Source organism: Dermacentor variabilis, chromosome 5, assembly GCF_050947875.1.
Source record: "Dermacentor variabilis isolate Ectoservices chromosome 5, ASM5094787v1, whole genome shotgun sequence".
In the NCBI taxonomy this organism is placed as follows: domain Eukaryota; kingdom Metazoa; phylum Arthropoda; class Arachnida; order Ixodida; family Ixodidae; genus Dermacentor; species Dermacentor variabilis.
Genome location: NC_134572.1, coordinates 132,927,455 through 132,943,809, shown reverse-complemented (window position 1 = coordinate 132,943,809; position 16,355 = coordinate 132,927,455). Strand labels below are relative to the sequence as shown.

At 46.9% G+C, this 16,355-nt stretch overlaps 1 long non-coding RNA gene across 1 annotated transcript in view; it reads right to left on the bottom strand.

Annotated features, from left to right (window-relative positions):
- LOC142581971 (uncharacterized) overlaps window positions 1–16,069 on the bottom strand; it is a 46,180-nt gene extending 30,111 nt beyond the window's left edge. Inside the window, exon 1 of the long non-coding RNA XR_012828334.1 lies at window positions 15,987–16,069. This is a non-coding gene — a long non-coding RNA (uncharacterized LOC142581971). The remainder of the gene's footprint in view (window positions 1–15,986) is intronic.
- Between the last annotated feature and the right edge of the window lie 286 nt (window positions 16,070–16,355).

Genomic DNA, 16,355 nt, shown 5'->3' with positions numbered 1-16,355 from the left:
CCAAATTTCACACCAGAATCGCCCTTCCTGGTCCGTACTTCTGAATTATATACTTGGCACCTTCGAGTGCGTATCTTCACAGAAAATGGGATATATGCTGGCAACCAAAAGTCGGGCAAATTAGGCAATCAAGGGATGTCAGATGTTTCATAGAAAGAATATGACTAAAAAATTTTCACCTTTGGTGCGAAATGTTCGCGCAAACAAGAAAGTGGTGTGCACAAAGGCTTCCATCAAAAGGAACCAAATTCGGAAAGTTCTTAGTTTGTAAGTGCTCTTTGCCATTGGCCGCCCGTCTTCGCTAATGATATGTCCAGCGCCAGAATTTGCTGGTATTGGCTGTTGCGAACAATTCTAGCGTAAGAGCTTTTCGTGAATGCAGGACCTGGCCCCACTTTCGTAGCGATGTATTTGCTGCGGTGCAATTCCTTTTCAAAGTTTTCGCGTTTCTTCAGTGGTCATAGCGACGCTCCGCCCGCGTTCCGGCCATTGAACGGTGCATGATACGAGTCGTAGCGCACAATCGACCAGAAGGCATCGCTACAAAATCGCAGCTCCGATCCCGTATATAGATTTAGGATCAATGCAGAAGTGTTATCTTAGCGAACTTTAGAAACAGGTGAACCAGCATCAGTCGTACAAAAAGAAATGCATAAATAAGAGAAAGAAGAACGAAGCAGGGTTTCTGCTTTCTTTCGGACAAACCAAGCCGCTCGGCTAATCAATTGCAGAAATGCTCTACTGCGGAATTCTGGGATTTCAAAACCGTATTAATTAAGGCGGTGTCAATAAATGCGTACATAAATTATGCTCCAACCGAGGTGTCTCAATGGCCGGGCACGAAAGAGGATTGCGATACGGCTGCCACGGCAGGAGCTGCCGCAGTGATTGACAGCTAAATAGGGCGAGGTGGGGACTCGACACAACGGGGCTGCCAATCATACGAGCTGGGCGCAGCCGCGGAACGAATGCGCCACCGAGTAGGAAGCGACAAGGCGGTGAAGGTGGTCGCACGCGGTGTGTGTGCGTTTGCCTTTCTTCCGTGGTTCACGTAACCACGTGACTTGGCTTGGCTACAGCGAAAGGTCTGCTCACTTCTTCTCCAGCGAGTTATGTTCTCGGTCGCGTCATGTGCATACAAGTTTATGCCCTAGAGTTTTGTATACAGATAGTACTACACAAAAAAAAAAAAAAAAAAAACAGGCACTGCGATTGTTCAGCAACCCCGTCAACGATAGTTAGTACGTGGATTTGCTTAATTGTGGGTCCAAACATTCCGGTGACGTTCGCCATCACGCGTTTAGTTTTCTAAATTTACAAGCACGCGCAGTTTTCAACACACAGTCGGACAATTACTCTCTCTGCTAATGGATAACCATTGCGAATTTTTGCATGTGTCACGCCGTACTTTGTTGAAGTGATCAACCTGCAAAGTGACAAAGCCATTTGAAGCCAGAAGGACGAAGTTTAGGCAAATCCATGCACTGCCCATCAATTCCGCGTTGGACGAACAACTAATATATACTTGAAGCTCCCGTAGACACAAGCATCAGAATATCATCAAGCAATATTTGATGAAAAATCTACGGCGGGAGCGGCATGCAAGGACGTCCATATTACGACGCTTGGTAGATAACCTCAAGTAGTATATGTAGGCGCTAACCTATTACTAAAATACGCATTGCCAAATACGCGCTGCGTGCTTTCATTGGACAATTAGAACTAGGAACACAGCCCGTATTTAAGAAAAGTTCTTACTCAGTATATTCGTAACCGCAGCCTTATCAGCCAATCGTTAGGTTTGACATATTATTAGCGAAAGCAGTCAGCCAACGGCAAACAACTGTTACGAACGAACAGCTTCGTTAATTCGGCCCCAGGGCCAATATTTGCAAGCTGTGCTTGCGTTAGGTTAAGCACCTGCTAATAGTGACAGTGCCCGTATTGTTACCTCAGGCAGCTGACCAATGAAAAGCTGCTCTTGTGAACTGAAAGCGTTGTGAACTCAGCCCCAGAAGAACGCACCAAGCTTGGTCTAATTAATGCGATCACAGAAACGGGATACACGCCTCTCGGCTACCATATCAAGTAAAAATACAAATAGTCATACAGCAGAGGCATTAAACACATTCAATCGTGGTCACACGTCGGGCGCGCAAGAGAGAGAGAGAGAGAGAGAGAGAGAGAGAGAGAGAGAAAGGATGCATGGAAAGGCAGGCAGGTTAACTATTTCCGGTTGGCTACTCTGCATGGGGGAGAAAGGAGTATGGAGATAAAAATACGGAGAGAGTGGAACGGGGACAGAGGAATACAGAGCGAGAAAGAGAGACGAGCACAAGCTAACCACGTACACTATAGAGCGGTAAGGGGCGGCGTTCTTGAAGTCTATTGAGAAAGCCCTTAGACCACAGGAACCTTAGTAACGCGAGTTGGTCCTTCAGCGCGGATCAGCTGTTAGTTCTGATAGTGGACGATTATCCAAATGGTATACCGCACTCTGCACACTCTGGCGGGCACGGGCAATTTCAGCGATACGGTTATAGGGCACTCGAAAATAAGAGGCTGAATCAACAATATCCCATTTGAAGTTTAAGCAATGCTTTCTTTTGGCCAGCCGCGTTCATAGCATATTTAAGCTCGCGATTCCGATTGGCTGCTTTATTTTGCTCCCAGACACCTTGATCATGCGAACGGATGAGATTACAGGCCCGGAGGCCTCACATGGTTCGTCTAGGGATTCTATGTGCCAGTTGTGTGCTGAAGGTTACCAGAAATGTCAGCTTCGTCATGATGACAGCTGTCTGCATTTTACATGTGTGGCTTTCCACCGAATAGCTTATCCGTTCAATAACTGGTCTCCTCTGTGATTCATAAGTCACCTTGATCACGAAGAGATGTTCGGCGCTCTTACGATGGCAATACCACCATTTAAATGTAATGGTTACGGACAAGAACAAAGGCTTCACGATTCCTAACCAAAATAGTACTTTCATGCAGGGGCGACATAACAACGCGCGGGAGGCACATAAAGGAGAGATGAGGTGAAACGGTCACTGCCTGCTCAAGACAGGTGTGGATAAAAAAAGAAAAAAGGCGGAACAAAAATAGTGATAGGTGACTTGACAGCGCAGCAACCTATATATTCCTAAGGACTTTAATTACCTCTATAGGGGATTCTCGCGGCAGTTCGACATTATCTGTCTTTCAGACACCAAATTTTCTTAATGTCCACAACTTTAAGATGTTGTAGATTCAATAACCTTGCTAAACGCTTCCGTAGTAGCATAAATGACACCTGAATCTGCGTTGCAGGTGACATACGAAGCACGGCTTTTGTGTCGGTGAGGTGGTGAACAATAAGTAGATGTTCACTGATAGTGTGTTTTGCCTCTTTTTTTTTTCTTCTTCGCCTACCTAAATCTACTGAGTTGGTTGCAACCTCCTGCACACTATTTGCCTATTTTTTATGACGACAAACCCTGTGCTGTTTTAACTAGGGCAGTCGTAAGTACGTATACGTTAGTCACATTGAGACACATCGAACCTAACCTGCGCAGGTGAAACGTCACGTGCAGGAAAGAAGAGCGTCTCACTACTAATGTATTACTAAAACTACTACCACTATTACAAGCTTCCACAGAAACGCGGTAAAAGCCGCACAATACATACTCGCGTACACCTACTTTAAACGCAGATGGAAATAACGACTGCAGCAGCTCCTAAGTTTCCGAACGTGCGACCACGCATTCAGCAGCGCATGGATATTCAAATGCCTTACGATTGCAATGCGTGCCTCTCGTTGACAGCTGTGGCACAGAAACTGCCTTTGCGTGCGTTTTTCACATCAGCATGCAGATCTAGGGCCGAATTCATGAGCTATATTTACCTTCGCACTGAATCTCTCTCAGTGGTCATCCGACTTCGCTAAAAGTATGATCAATATCGTGATTGGCGGGTTACTGCTACGAAAATATCATGGACGGTATCCCGATTGGTTCAGCGCACGTGACTACAGAAATATATGCATAATTAGAGCATTTCGCATATAGGTGTACACGCTGCTCCTTGCGCGGGAGTATACGTCGTACAAGACGCAGAGACGTCCGAACGGAGGGGGTCACTTGGACGCCATAACGCGAGAGCAGCGAGAAACAAGTGAGCGAAATAGGTGTGCACACGAGCAAAACATCAACGAGAGGAGAGAGCATCCTGAAAGAGAAGACACGAAGCTCCGCGGCGGAATGTCGGTAAGCGCGAGAGAGAAGGAGAACGTGCCGCGCAGTTGCAAAGGAATCCCATCCGTGCCTGCTGCTGCTGCCACCACCACTGCCACGTGCAGACGCTCCAGCGCCAGCGCCACCTCCCCTGTAATTGTGCGCCTTCGCCGCACCGCGTTGCATCCATCACGAATGCCCCTTCGTCGTCGTCGTCGGGGGACCCCAAGGCACAAGCACGCATGCTGGCCCCTGCCGCCGCCGCAGGCATCGGTGTCCACCTCCACACGGCCTTGGCACCGCTTTCTTTTTTCGGCGGGCGGGCCCTAATTGTCGACGAGGCCGCGCTCCGAGAAGCGAACGCTCGATGCAGTCAAGATCATGGCGCGCGCGCGCGCCAAAGCGGCGGCAACAGGAGCCCTCACCTTGCCTTACCTACATGGCCGTGGGCTACTCTCTCTCCCTCTACTGCCCTTTCTTTCGCTCCTAATGGGCATCGGGCGCGCACCTGCACTCGGCTGCTTGCGCCTTCGGTGGTTCTGGTAGCGCGAAGAGTCACTTTTCACGTTACACGGGGACGAACGAGCAGCTCTTTCGAAGGACCGGTGTTCGTACAGCAGTGCTATACACCACAGACAAAACAAGTGTGCGATGCGAGTGAGTGAGGTGTGCGTACGTGCGATGTTTTCAAGGATGTTCCGGTCAGGTAAAGTTACATATAGTACCAGAGAACAAAAGGAATTCCGCATAAATTGCTTGTTATGCTAACGTTTAAGATCAAACTCCAGCATGAAGCAAAAATACCCCATACGTCCGCTATGACGGTACTATGAACTCTATGAATTCCTTGTACAAATAAAAAGAAAGCTTTTGCGTAATATTTTGCAGCCTGTATGTCTCTCGCTCGTTTCGGGTCCGAGACAATCCTATACAAATAAAGCTTTCAACCTTACGTATTTTGAAACCAATGCGATCAACATGCTGCATATGTATATTTAAGCGCCTCGGTTTCAATGTGCAAGATTCAAGAAGCACACACATTCGCCGGCTGAGCTGGTTCCCAATATTTACAAACGTGCAGACTCGAAAACTTGCAAGAAAGGCAGTATGCTTATAGCTTCTTTGTCACTGTGGTGCGGTTGAAAATGCCAGTTAATATATGTAACGCGTGGAGGCTCGTGTTTCACGCCATATGTTACGTTTTATACGTTCACACTTTTTTTTTGTTCTGCCAATGTCCAGCCTCGCACTCAAGAGGTGCCGAGTATTACTATATAGTGAGCTAGATTTCCCGCATTTGCTTTCCATACCACTGGAACAGCCGCAAGTAGATGCCAGCCTGCTTTCTGAGGCACCTCGTATAACCCTTCACAACTATATAGACGAAGAGACTGCTACAACGGACACCGATAGAAAGAGGGGGGGGGGGGGGGGGGGAAGCGGCTCACGCGCCATCTGGCGTCGCCCTGGCGCGCGAGAAGTCGTGAGCCAGCAGCAGCCGCTGCGCAGGCTACGCCCATCGCGGTGCAGTGGCGCACTCTCCGAAGCGGCCCGCGTACGTACGCCCCACGGCAACACCGCCTCGGCCAGGACAGCGGGCGCCAGTTGGTCGCCAGGCGTGGTTGTCGGCCACGCTCTGCCGGCACGACGACACTCCTCCTCACCGACAACGGACGACCGCGGTTAGCCAGAGAAATGGGAGAAAGAAAGACAGAAGAGAAAAGAACGACAACCTACTCCACCACTGAGGACATTATGTAAGCCGAGAGAGAGAGAGAGACCGCATCGACAGCGAACGAAATGCCACGAGAGAGAGAAACCCGCGCCCGTGCGCTTGTGTTTTATCTGTTTCCTTCTCGCTGTTTCTTCTTCTCCTGCGTCTGTACTGCTGTTCGCGCAGCCAGCTGCAGCACGGATGGCTACATTACTCTCTAGAGCGCGGCGTAGATATATGCATAATAATGTTCAAGGAACTCTCTCCTTCTTTCCTTCATCACCGATTGCACCTAGAGAAGAATACCAAGCTTGTAGCTATGGGCTAAGCTTCCCAGTTACCACTTATCTTTCTGTTTTCCCCCTCCTAAGTACACGTATGAAATTAACCAGTAACAGTAAATTGCGCTTCTGCAATAGCAGGGCAGCGAAACCACCCTTTGCGTGACAGGAGCCTTGATAAGTCAGGAATGACACGGACTGCACGGACTGCACCAGCCGCGCTAACTCTTCATGACGTCATGCATTTTACCAGCGTCTACTTGAGTCTAAGGATTTGCTTATCAGTAAAAAAAAAATAAAAGACTACACTGTATCCTAGAGAAACCGAAGACTGAACCTTGCAAGTTTCGAGAGCTTTCCCTGTTCAAAAATAACCCAAGAAGAAAGCTTGAACTCGCGCACTTTCCACAGAAACATACTCACGTAGGTGTTTGGCTTGATTGCTTGTTGTTGTTTGTTGTTGCTATAATTAATATAAGACAACCACGAGGGGGGGGGCAAGGGGGGGAGCAGGGAAATCGTAGAAGCTCAAAATGAATTTCTTTTTTTTTTCTGGAAAGATTTAGGGGTGTTCCAACCTTAGTATTTCTCTCATTTCTTAATTTTCTTTTTACGTTAGAAATCAACCGTTTCCCACCAAACGAGCTTAAACAAAATTCTAGGCAATTATTTTACCAGTCTAAAATTAGAGGCGTTCTTTCGTGTCTTTCGAAAAAGAAATATCACCTGACCGAGCGGCTCAGTTTAAGATCTGCTAGAAACGATGAGGCCCATATATCATGTGTCTGAGATGAATCAAGCGCGCGCGCATTCTTTCTAAGGCACAGACGCTCAACTGATATGTCAGCGCACAACTTTTGATCAGCACGCCGCTCGACTGCTCTTAGCAGAGGTGTTGCTATATGTATATAGTGGTTTTCAGTGTGCCAGCGCACACTGACGGAGCGCTACGCTTCGCCATAGTTCTATCTGCTGCTTCGTTATAGAGCGCGGCAAAAATATAAAGGATATCATTCATTTATCGAAAGAAACCAATATGCAATTCACGACCGAATATATGTCTAGCGAATAATTGTTGTTAGTAGTAATAGGATGCTCTCATATTTACGGCACTGTACGGCAGTAGAACGCGCCAGAGACCAAGTGATATTCGTTTTTACCAGTGCTGACAAAAATCGAAATATCTGCATTCATCATGCAAAACAAGTCCCACGCTAAATCTCTCGCTCACAAAAGCCAAGATACCCGTATCTTCGGCTCGATACAAGCTGAAGGCTACATTACTCTTTCAGGTTGTGGCGTTCCCCGCACAACGTCTTTTCATTTCCGAAAGGGCATGCTAGTCAGTATAGCTGCCACTTGTGCCGAATATAACGATACTGCAGTTATGGTGATCCAGGATGGCTGTCTGCAACAAGCTATACTTTGTCGTCGTTGCTGTTAAAATACAGAAGCGGATTTATGCATAAAATTCTACTACGTTTCCAACACTTCGAAACATGGGTTCGTCATAAAGCATCAGTAACCCTCTGTCTCCTTCCAAAGACTTTCTGTCCGCCAGTATTTTGGCAAGATGAGTGGGTTCTTAGTGACGGCATATGTATATATTCGTCGTATTCAACGCCAAACAAGGAAAGCTCATTTCCTTTATATATACTGTGCTCCGACTGTGTGTATATGTTGATGTGTGCGCATGTACAAAGAGTTATGTCACTGATCACGAAGGATTCATGGTGGGTCGACCCTAATGGGGTTAGACAGCTGGGCCCAGTTACATGCTGTCATTAGGCAACACTGACGATAAAGAAGGCGCCGCATGCTTATGTATACGGATGCGCTATTATGACCCGCCTTGCGCCGCGTAATTGTCCAATGACGGCTCGCACAGTGAGCGATCTAACCAACACCGCCTAGAGAGAACGGGATCCCTGCAATATCTGAGCTGTGACGTCAGAAAACTAGGCCAACAGTTCGTACAGTGAAGTAGGAGCGCTGGCAAGTGCACCCTGTCACTCTTGGTTCGTTTGCTTCATTGATTCGCAGCAGAGGCGTCGCTCCCTTACCGTGGCGCCACGACTGCCAACTTCCATGGTATCTGCTATCAGGTGTAGATCGAAGGAAGCAGGAATAGACGGAAAGACTGAGGCGCTTGCCGTGGCTAGGGGGTAAACGCACTGGTGAGTAAAGAGAAATTGGCAGAATTGACGGTACCCGTATTCACAAAAAACGCCTATACTCCAGAGCAGTTCATAGAAAAGCAGAGGTGCAAGCCAACCGTGATGTTAGACATATCATTAGCGAAGGCGGCCAACCAATGGCTAACAGCCCTTACGGACGAAAATACTGAATTAGGTTTTTCTACTGAGAAACGTTCGTAATTATTCGACCGGTGACACTATTGTCGTGTTCCCTATATATTGATTTTACGGCGCCCATTTTCACGAATCACTATAGCATATAGAAACTCCTTCGTGAGTACTTACACCGAGACGCTCCTTCGCCAGCTATTGCAGTACCCTTGCAAGGCACCGGGCTTCGATACTAACCAATCAAATGTTTGTATATCGATATGCTTTACTACAGCTTGTACGCCACAGCTTCATGCTAGTAATAAGGGAAGTCTGGCGCACTGCATTCCATCAGCCACTACAATTAAGGAACCATGGGTAGTACACGAATTTTTCTCCGCATTGACACAGCTTCACAGAGACAGTACATTGAGGACCCTTTTTATTGCTATCTGTGGCTTAGTCATGTAGCGTGCTAGAGTGAGAGCGTTTCTTTAGAGCCGTTGTGTACTTTACGTTTATGAATGATTCATCTCATTGTCTAATTACCTGCGCCTGCATAAGCCATGTCCTTTCCAAGTGCGAGTGCCACCAAATCTGTAGATGGTGTTTTATTAGTAACACTCATCATGTTTGAATATGTTCTGTGTTTCACAAACCGTTACTGTTTGCAAAGTTCTGAAAACCATCCAGTAGTAAAAATGAGAAGCTATATGAGACTCATTGTTCCCGTACAGCTAATTTGTGACGATAAGCTGAGCTTCAGAAACCTTAATATCAAAATACGCAAGATTGAAGCCAGAAGAACGAACTCTGGTAAACTGTTCTGCGTACTGTCAGTCATTGCTGTATTAGCCAAACTATAGACATATTATATACTGGCAGCCTACATAGGCGTTAGCACCGGATTTCCCACTGGTATTCTTAGCATGAATGTCTTTGGTTTGCCCCTCAGAAACAGGATGCGTATGTAGCCAATGGATGCGATAGTGCAAGTGGAAGCAAGCAGCCTGTAGCCTCAGTAAACAGGCACTAAAGACTCGCCTTCGCTTTTACGTCATCACAACAAAAGGAAATAAGTGATTCAAAAGCTAGACAAACTGTCCCTACAGATGTTCGTGCACCGCTTGCTTTTCTGTTTGCTAAAGAGGAAACTTTAGCAACAAGACGGAGTCAGGATCGATCTATGTCTTAGCTAAAAGCTCATTTAATATTTGATGGCAACGCCACAGTTACTCACGGATGCACTCCTTTCTCGAACACCAGAAAACAGGGACCTTGTTTCTTTTCGCTTTTTACTACAACGGCCAAGCGTGGTCCTATTAACGCACTCGACGTCGACGCAAACCTAAAGCGACGTGTCAATGTACCCTTGGTTCCTAAACAATGAAAGCATAAAGGAAAAGAAAGAGAAAGAAAATGGAAATAGCGCACGTCTCACACAGGCTAATTAGAATATATGGCCAACTTTTTTGACGGCATCTCTTTGAGCAAGTTTGCTTTGTGTCCCGCAGGCTCATGGTACCGCCTCTTGTTCTTGCTCCAAGTACCAAGCAGGAGTACGGGCACACAGTTCGAGCTTGTGCTATTATTGCTAAGCGCACCATCATTACACGGTTCTCTTATGCATGTGACCAAGCGTGTTTACAGTTCAACCTCCCTTGCTCATCACGCAAACTAGTTCTCTTTTTTTCCCTTTCCCTTTCTGTTTTTCTTTTATTGTGCCTTTCTTTCTTGCTTCTTCCTTTTTTGTCAGCAGATTTTACCGTTTAGCTTGCTTCAAAGCCTCGGCCGCAACACAGGCCCGAGTGCAGCCAACCTTTCGGAGGCCGATTTCCCGCATCGACAGCGCCCTCTGCATTCCACGCCGGCAACGCCCCCTAGGCCGGCACGAGCGCCGCACACGGCATTCTAATGGCAAAAACTTGTTTGGCGCTGCCCAGGTTTTGAATAATTAAAGCTGTTTAATTATAAGCTAAGTGGGTGGCGCCGAGCGTGGGGACCGCGCTTTCCGGGTGAAAAACCTCTCCCGTGGCACTGCAGAGGACCCGGGGTCCAGACTTCCTGGCCTCAAACCCCAGGTGTGAAGATCAGAACCGACGCCTCCTTTTTTATTCCTTTGCATTTCTTTTCTTTCGCTCGCTCCAGTCTGCCTTTCGAACCTCGTGGCTTCTTTTTCACGCGTACGCTTCGAATGCAGTGTGCAGCTTCCGTAACAAGTTTACGGTCGACACGACACAGCGTTCTCGCTCGACCCCGAGCCGCGTCAGCGTTTTTCCGGCAAGAAGCGAGAAGATTCGCGCGCCCGTAACGAGGGAAAGAGTTTCCCTATGAATAACAATTAGCGCTCGCCGGCCGAAAAGACCTAGCGGTGCGTGGACTTGACAACTCGCGTAATGAACATGGATGCGTCCAACTTTACTAGTTCCTGTTCGTCGTTCCTGTTTCGGTGCGTTTATCTCTTCTTGTCACGCTGTCAGGCTTAGAAGAGTTCGGTTTAATCATGTGACCAAGAATACAGAAGGTACTCGCGGCTGATTTTCTCTAGCGATGTACGCGTCTTTAAGAACATGCTTCTAAGGTGCCACCCACTATTATCATTCAGAGAGAAAAGAAGGCTGTTGTGTACTACCTTGGTATGGAGCTTTAAAACTGTTTTAAGTACAAGGTAAACTCGTTATATCCCAAATAATTCGGTGGCTAGCTATCTTTTTACCCAAGTATGTAGGCAAAGAAATTCGTAATTGAGCACTTGAAAACCGTTTGTTTGAGATATAATTTTCTAAATGCAGCGTTCTCTCTATACTATTACGCAAATTTGGAATAGTTGGTTCATACTACTAAAGAAGACCTCAAATGATGCAGCACGATTAAAATGACAGCTGTTGACTTGAAGCCCCTTGTTATTCCTTTCTTTTTCCATCTCCGGAGGAGAGACAAATAAACTAAAAGCAGAAACATATATTAAAAATGTAAACAATTAATGGCGTTGCTCTTCAATTGGGACATGTAATTAGGGGCAAGATCGCTTATGAATACAGGAATTTTCTCACATGAATCGATGTTCCTTAAGTGTAGTTTGGTGAGGAGACAAGCCGAAAGCAGATTATAAGTTGCACACGCACTATGATGCATTCCAAGAAAAGGGAGACAACGATAAGCACTTCAGGTATGGTAAAGAAACGGTTAGAAAAGAAATGTATGGACTATCCATACGCTACATGTACAAACTGATTTGATTTCTGAAATGTGTTTCCTTTCCTCTGCACACTCTCTCCGTGGACAAAGGTTGGTAACACGTCTACTTTATTTTGCCTGCATTTTAAGACAGTCTGATTACACAGAAAGCACCCAGAGAATGGCCGACAAAAAGCACAAGGTCTTTAGTTCACGGGCTGCATGTATGTATTCTATAGAAATGATAGCAAAAGTGCTGGCACTCTTTGCTCTACAGAAGTACTCCTTATAAACTGTGCGAATCAATACAAGCGATACTTTGTTAGAGTCTGCTCTTTGCCAACCAGCGGGCATATTTGTCTGGTTTCTCTATATGGCCTCTATGCACTCAGAAATATTGGCAACTGATGCCGTCAGCCTACATACGCATGCCAAAGTGGTAGCTTAATCGAATGAAGGCGCCGTGGCACGGTGTGAATATATTGCATTTCCAAGCAGGCTTTCCTAGATATTGATTTAATGTGAACAAAACGAAACGCGTTAACCAACATTGAAATATTCGATAACCGCAGCAAGAGCGAAAAAGTAAACAAGACAGGTCAGGCGAAACCTTTGACAGGTTCGGCAACATGCAAGAGAAGCAATGCTACCAAAATAATCGCAGAAATATAACATCAGAAGCAGGTGTCGTTTAAGTCCAGACAATCTGAGGCAGCACACGGCCATAACACACAAAAAATATCAATATGATAGCAAGAAAATGAAAAGACCGTCCCCTATCGTGTATAAGTTGTCCTGTCTCGAAGCGAACACATTACCGGCGCTCCACTGTACCTCCACCCATGCTTAGACTGGCCGACTACAAAATACACACAAACCATCCAAGCAGCGGCGCATTCCCTCCAGCGCGCTCACAGGTAAGCTTATTGAACGTGCGCAAACACCCTTCACGTGTCGAACAAGATTAACGTGGATTTCATCGAAAGGGGCGTTGAGCAGCGCGGTGGAGAAGTCCTTGACAGGGAATTACGCTTTCGCAAAGAACCAAGAACCGACAAAGCACTGCGTGTCGGTGCAGGTAGAAGCACGCAAGAGGCGGCCCCTACCGGCCCCTTAATGTACGCCCTCCTCCTCCCCCCCACCCCCAACCCCTTTTCATTTTTGCCATCTTCAGAATTTTTTTGCCCGCCTATCTATCTCTTACGGGTTGCGCAAATGAAGGCGCTGCTAAAGCCTGACTTAGTAGAGTGTCCTGAGAACAAAGTAACAGAAAGGCAGGGACTAAATGTGTGAAAAGGAACACGTCATTGACGCCTGGCGCTCCTAGGGACAGAGGGAAAGGAGGACACGTTAGTCTTCGCAAACGAGTCTTTCGGGTCGCCGGCGCGGCTTGAGAAGCACTTAGAGGGATCAAATGTAGTGAATCACGCTGTCGTGAAAAATAACACTCCGACGCTAAACGCCGCCTTCGCCCCCGCCGAGCTCACTTGCGAGCGCCATTTTGAAACGCGCAGAGAGGCGCGGGGAGCGCAAGACTGCGCCTCACGTGACTGAAAATGGTACCCATCGCGAAAATTATTGTGAGTTATCGAAAAGGGTTGCACGCAGACACTGTATGGATAAAGATTGCCACTCACTGTGGCTTACGCTATGTCTGTTGATGGTGTGAAAGAAGTGAAGTAAAGATCGCAGAAGAGAGAGAGAGAGACAAGGACAATGAAAACTAACTTTGTTGTCACACGGACACTTCTGATCACGATCAGGGCCGATTCGGATTGAACTAGATCCAAATCGAGTGTTGCTACCCGGTCATTTGCGATCGCAATCTTGTGATCCGGATCAGGAAAAATACGATCCGTGAATCGCGATCAAGTCAATTGATCGCGATGGCAGGCTGACGTCTGCGCCCTCTAGCGCAGTATTCTGAAAAAAGTGAGGGGAGCTCAATAAAAAGTGTTCAAAAACCGTTTTATCAGCAATAGTCAGCTGTAAAATTGAAATATCGTAGAAATTTAATGATATTTCGCAAATCTGAATTTGTAGCCAAGGCATTATTCAGTTCTGAGAGTTGCTGACCATCAGCAGACGATAATAACTCGATCCGGATCATTAGGACCGTGTAGCAGTGACCAGTGTTCGCAATCAATAAATCCGATTCGTATCTGCCCCGATCGTGATCAGAAGTATAAGTGTCACACCGATAGCAGAGAAACAGCTTATCGAAGAATTAAATATATATACATTGGATTTTCTAGGATCCTATGCATGATACATATGAATGAATTTGAAACGCATGGCAAAGTAAATGTTCGTAAACATTGAATCATTTCTTAGTTATTGTGCATATATTTCGTCTTAAATTGTGGTTATCAATGTCCAAACGCAACTTAGTTTAGAACAATTACCTCATGTTGTTACTGGATTGATGACCCGTGTTTTCCACCTCAGTCATATAACAATATAAGCTGTGAATTAAAGAACAAATTTTAATTATGTCTGTGCAATTACTGTAACTCTTGGACTCAATGACGCCAAACTATTGATTCTTTCTTAGTACATTTGTTTAATTACAATGAATACCTCCTATTATTACCCGATCTCTAGCACGTGTATCTCGATCATATTTGTTGGACAGGAAACTGTGAGTAATAGTAGAGCAATGCCCATTTTTCACTATATCGTTACAGTGAATTTCAAATGTTTTCGAACAAAATTGCGGGAAAATATTTTACTCTTACTTAATTCTTGTGTATAAATAGCATTTTCCTTCTCACTGCTGGTTTTCAAGGTCTGAATATTATTATAAATACCTCGCATTGTTATAAAATTCCTAACTCCCACATTTAACCACATTCATTGGACTAATAGCTACTGCAATGAAGAGGTCAGTATCCACATTCATTAAGTCTTTCCCTGCACTCCAAACTGTGTTTCAACTCACACTTCAGCCGAATGCTGCGCGCCGTCTGCACTGACGTCATTTGAAGGAGAGAAAACGTAAAGAATGCACAGCGAAGACTGTGATGTTCTTGTAAATTAATAAATATTCTCTTGTAGACGCATAACTGCATCTGGAAGGGTTACACAGAAAACTCTGGACAAATATCTGCACATATCTGTCACCAAGACGAAAATGTCGAGGCATGGCAGCTCGCTCCAACAGATCAATAAAACGACTCTCCTATTCACAACTTGCCGCTGTAGCCGAATTTACACCCCGTCTTCGTTATCAGTTTTTATTTGTTTGTTAGTTAAGAGGTTACGTAAGCGGCACGCGTTTACTTAAGTGTTCAAGGGCAAATTCTTACATTTATAATTTCTGAAGATTCTTGTATGAGTACCACAACTTGCGGGAAGCTTACTCGTTTTTATTAATCAAATAATAACGCCCGAGGTTTGCACGACTTCTCCCGTGGAGCTGCCCAATTAGGTTTTATTTATTTCTAAGCGTAGGCTAAAATGTAAAGATAATTTTGATTTCATCCGGATTCGCCCTTAAAGCTACTAGCATAGGGAACACTTAATCCTATATATTCCATTCCTTGTATGCCTGTCCTCGAAGTTTTGTTTACTTCAGCGGTCGTTGGCTGCAGTTGGAAGCAGAACGCACCGACTTGTTCATTGAAGTGGCGCTCCATGACTGAATCAAAATAAATGCGGCGATTCACTCCGGTCAAATAAAGCTATTGTTAGGGACTCCACACATTTTCACACTGTATGAAGCAACAATTACCGCTTTAGGTGCAAATTCGATTAAATGCGCCAGGTCCTTTGCTACGTAAAAGCCCAGGGAGCATTTAGCGTCGAACAACGCGACGAAGCGGGCCACTGATCGCGTCCGACGCACTCAATATAAAGACGGCCACACGAGGACGTAATAAGGGCCCAATCTGACACGCTCAGTCACGCGAGAGCAGGTGGGGGGGGGGGGGGGGAGGGGGGCTGTCGGCTGCGCCGCGTCTTCTGCTAACGTTCTCGACGCTCCCTGAGAAAACAAAACAGCAGCGTGGAGGCGGCGGCCTGCGCCGTCAAACAAGCCAACGGTCAGGCGAAGCGCGCGTGCGTGCGTGTGTGCGGCGCTCGATCAAAAAAGCACCGCATCCCAGTCGCTTCGCTCCCCTCTTGTGTCCCGCTAGGCCTAAATCTCGCAGACGGACTAGCAGACGCGCCGCTCGCGATTCTGCACGGCGCGCTCGAGCGCCGGACTCGGCGTCCGGCCGACGAATGCTCGGCGCCGGTCACGGGTAGTTCTCGTACCGCGACAGCGGCCACCCCAAGGAGCGACCGAGCACGTTTTACGATCTCCACTCACCGGAGTACGTGAGGCCGTCACCGCCGACGGAGGTGCCGGAGAACGCGGAGCCAGTGGTGCTGCCGACCATCCGCCATGTTGGGCCGTCCTTGCGCGCTTCCCCCGCCGCCGAGAGCCAGCGGCAGCCTGCGCGCTTTCCCTCGCTCTCTGCGCGCGCGCCTCCGCCTTCTCCTTCTTTCTTTCTCCCTTGCTCTCTTTCCCTCGGTTGCTGCAAGCCTTCTCTCACGCGCTCGCCCTCGCCAGTCGAGCCCCCGGCTCCCACTCCAAAGATGGCGGAGTTTGGGGATTTTTATGGTCCCTCCGCGAGAGGGGTTCCTTCGTCAGATTCGCAGCAATGGTCGCGCAGTCGGCCTCGCCGAATGGCCCCGT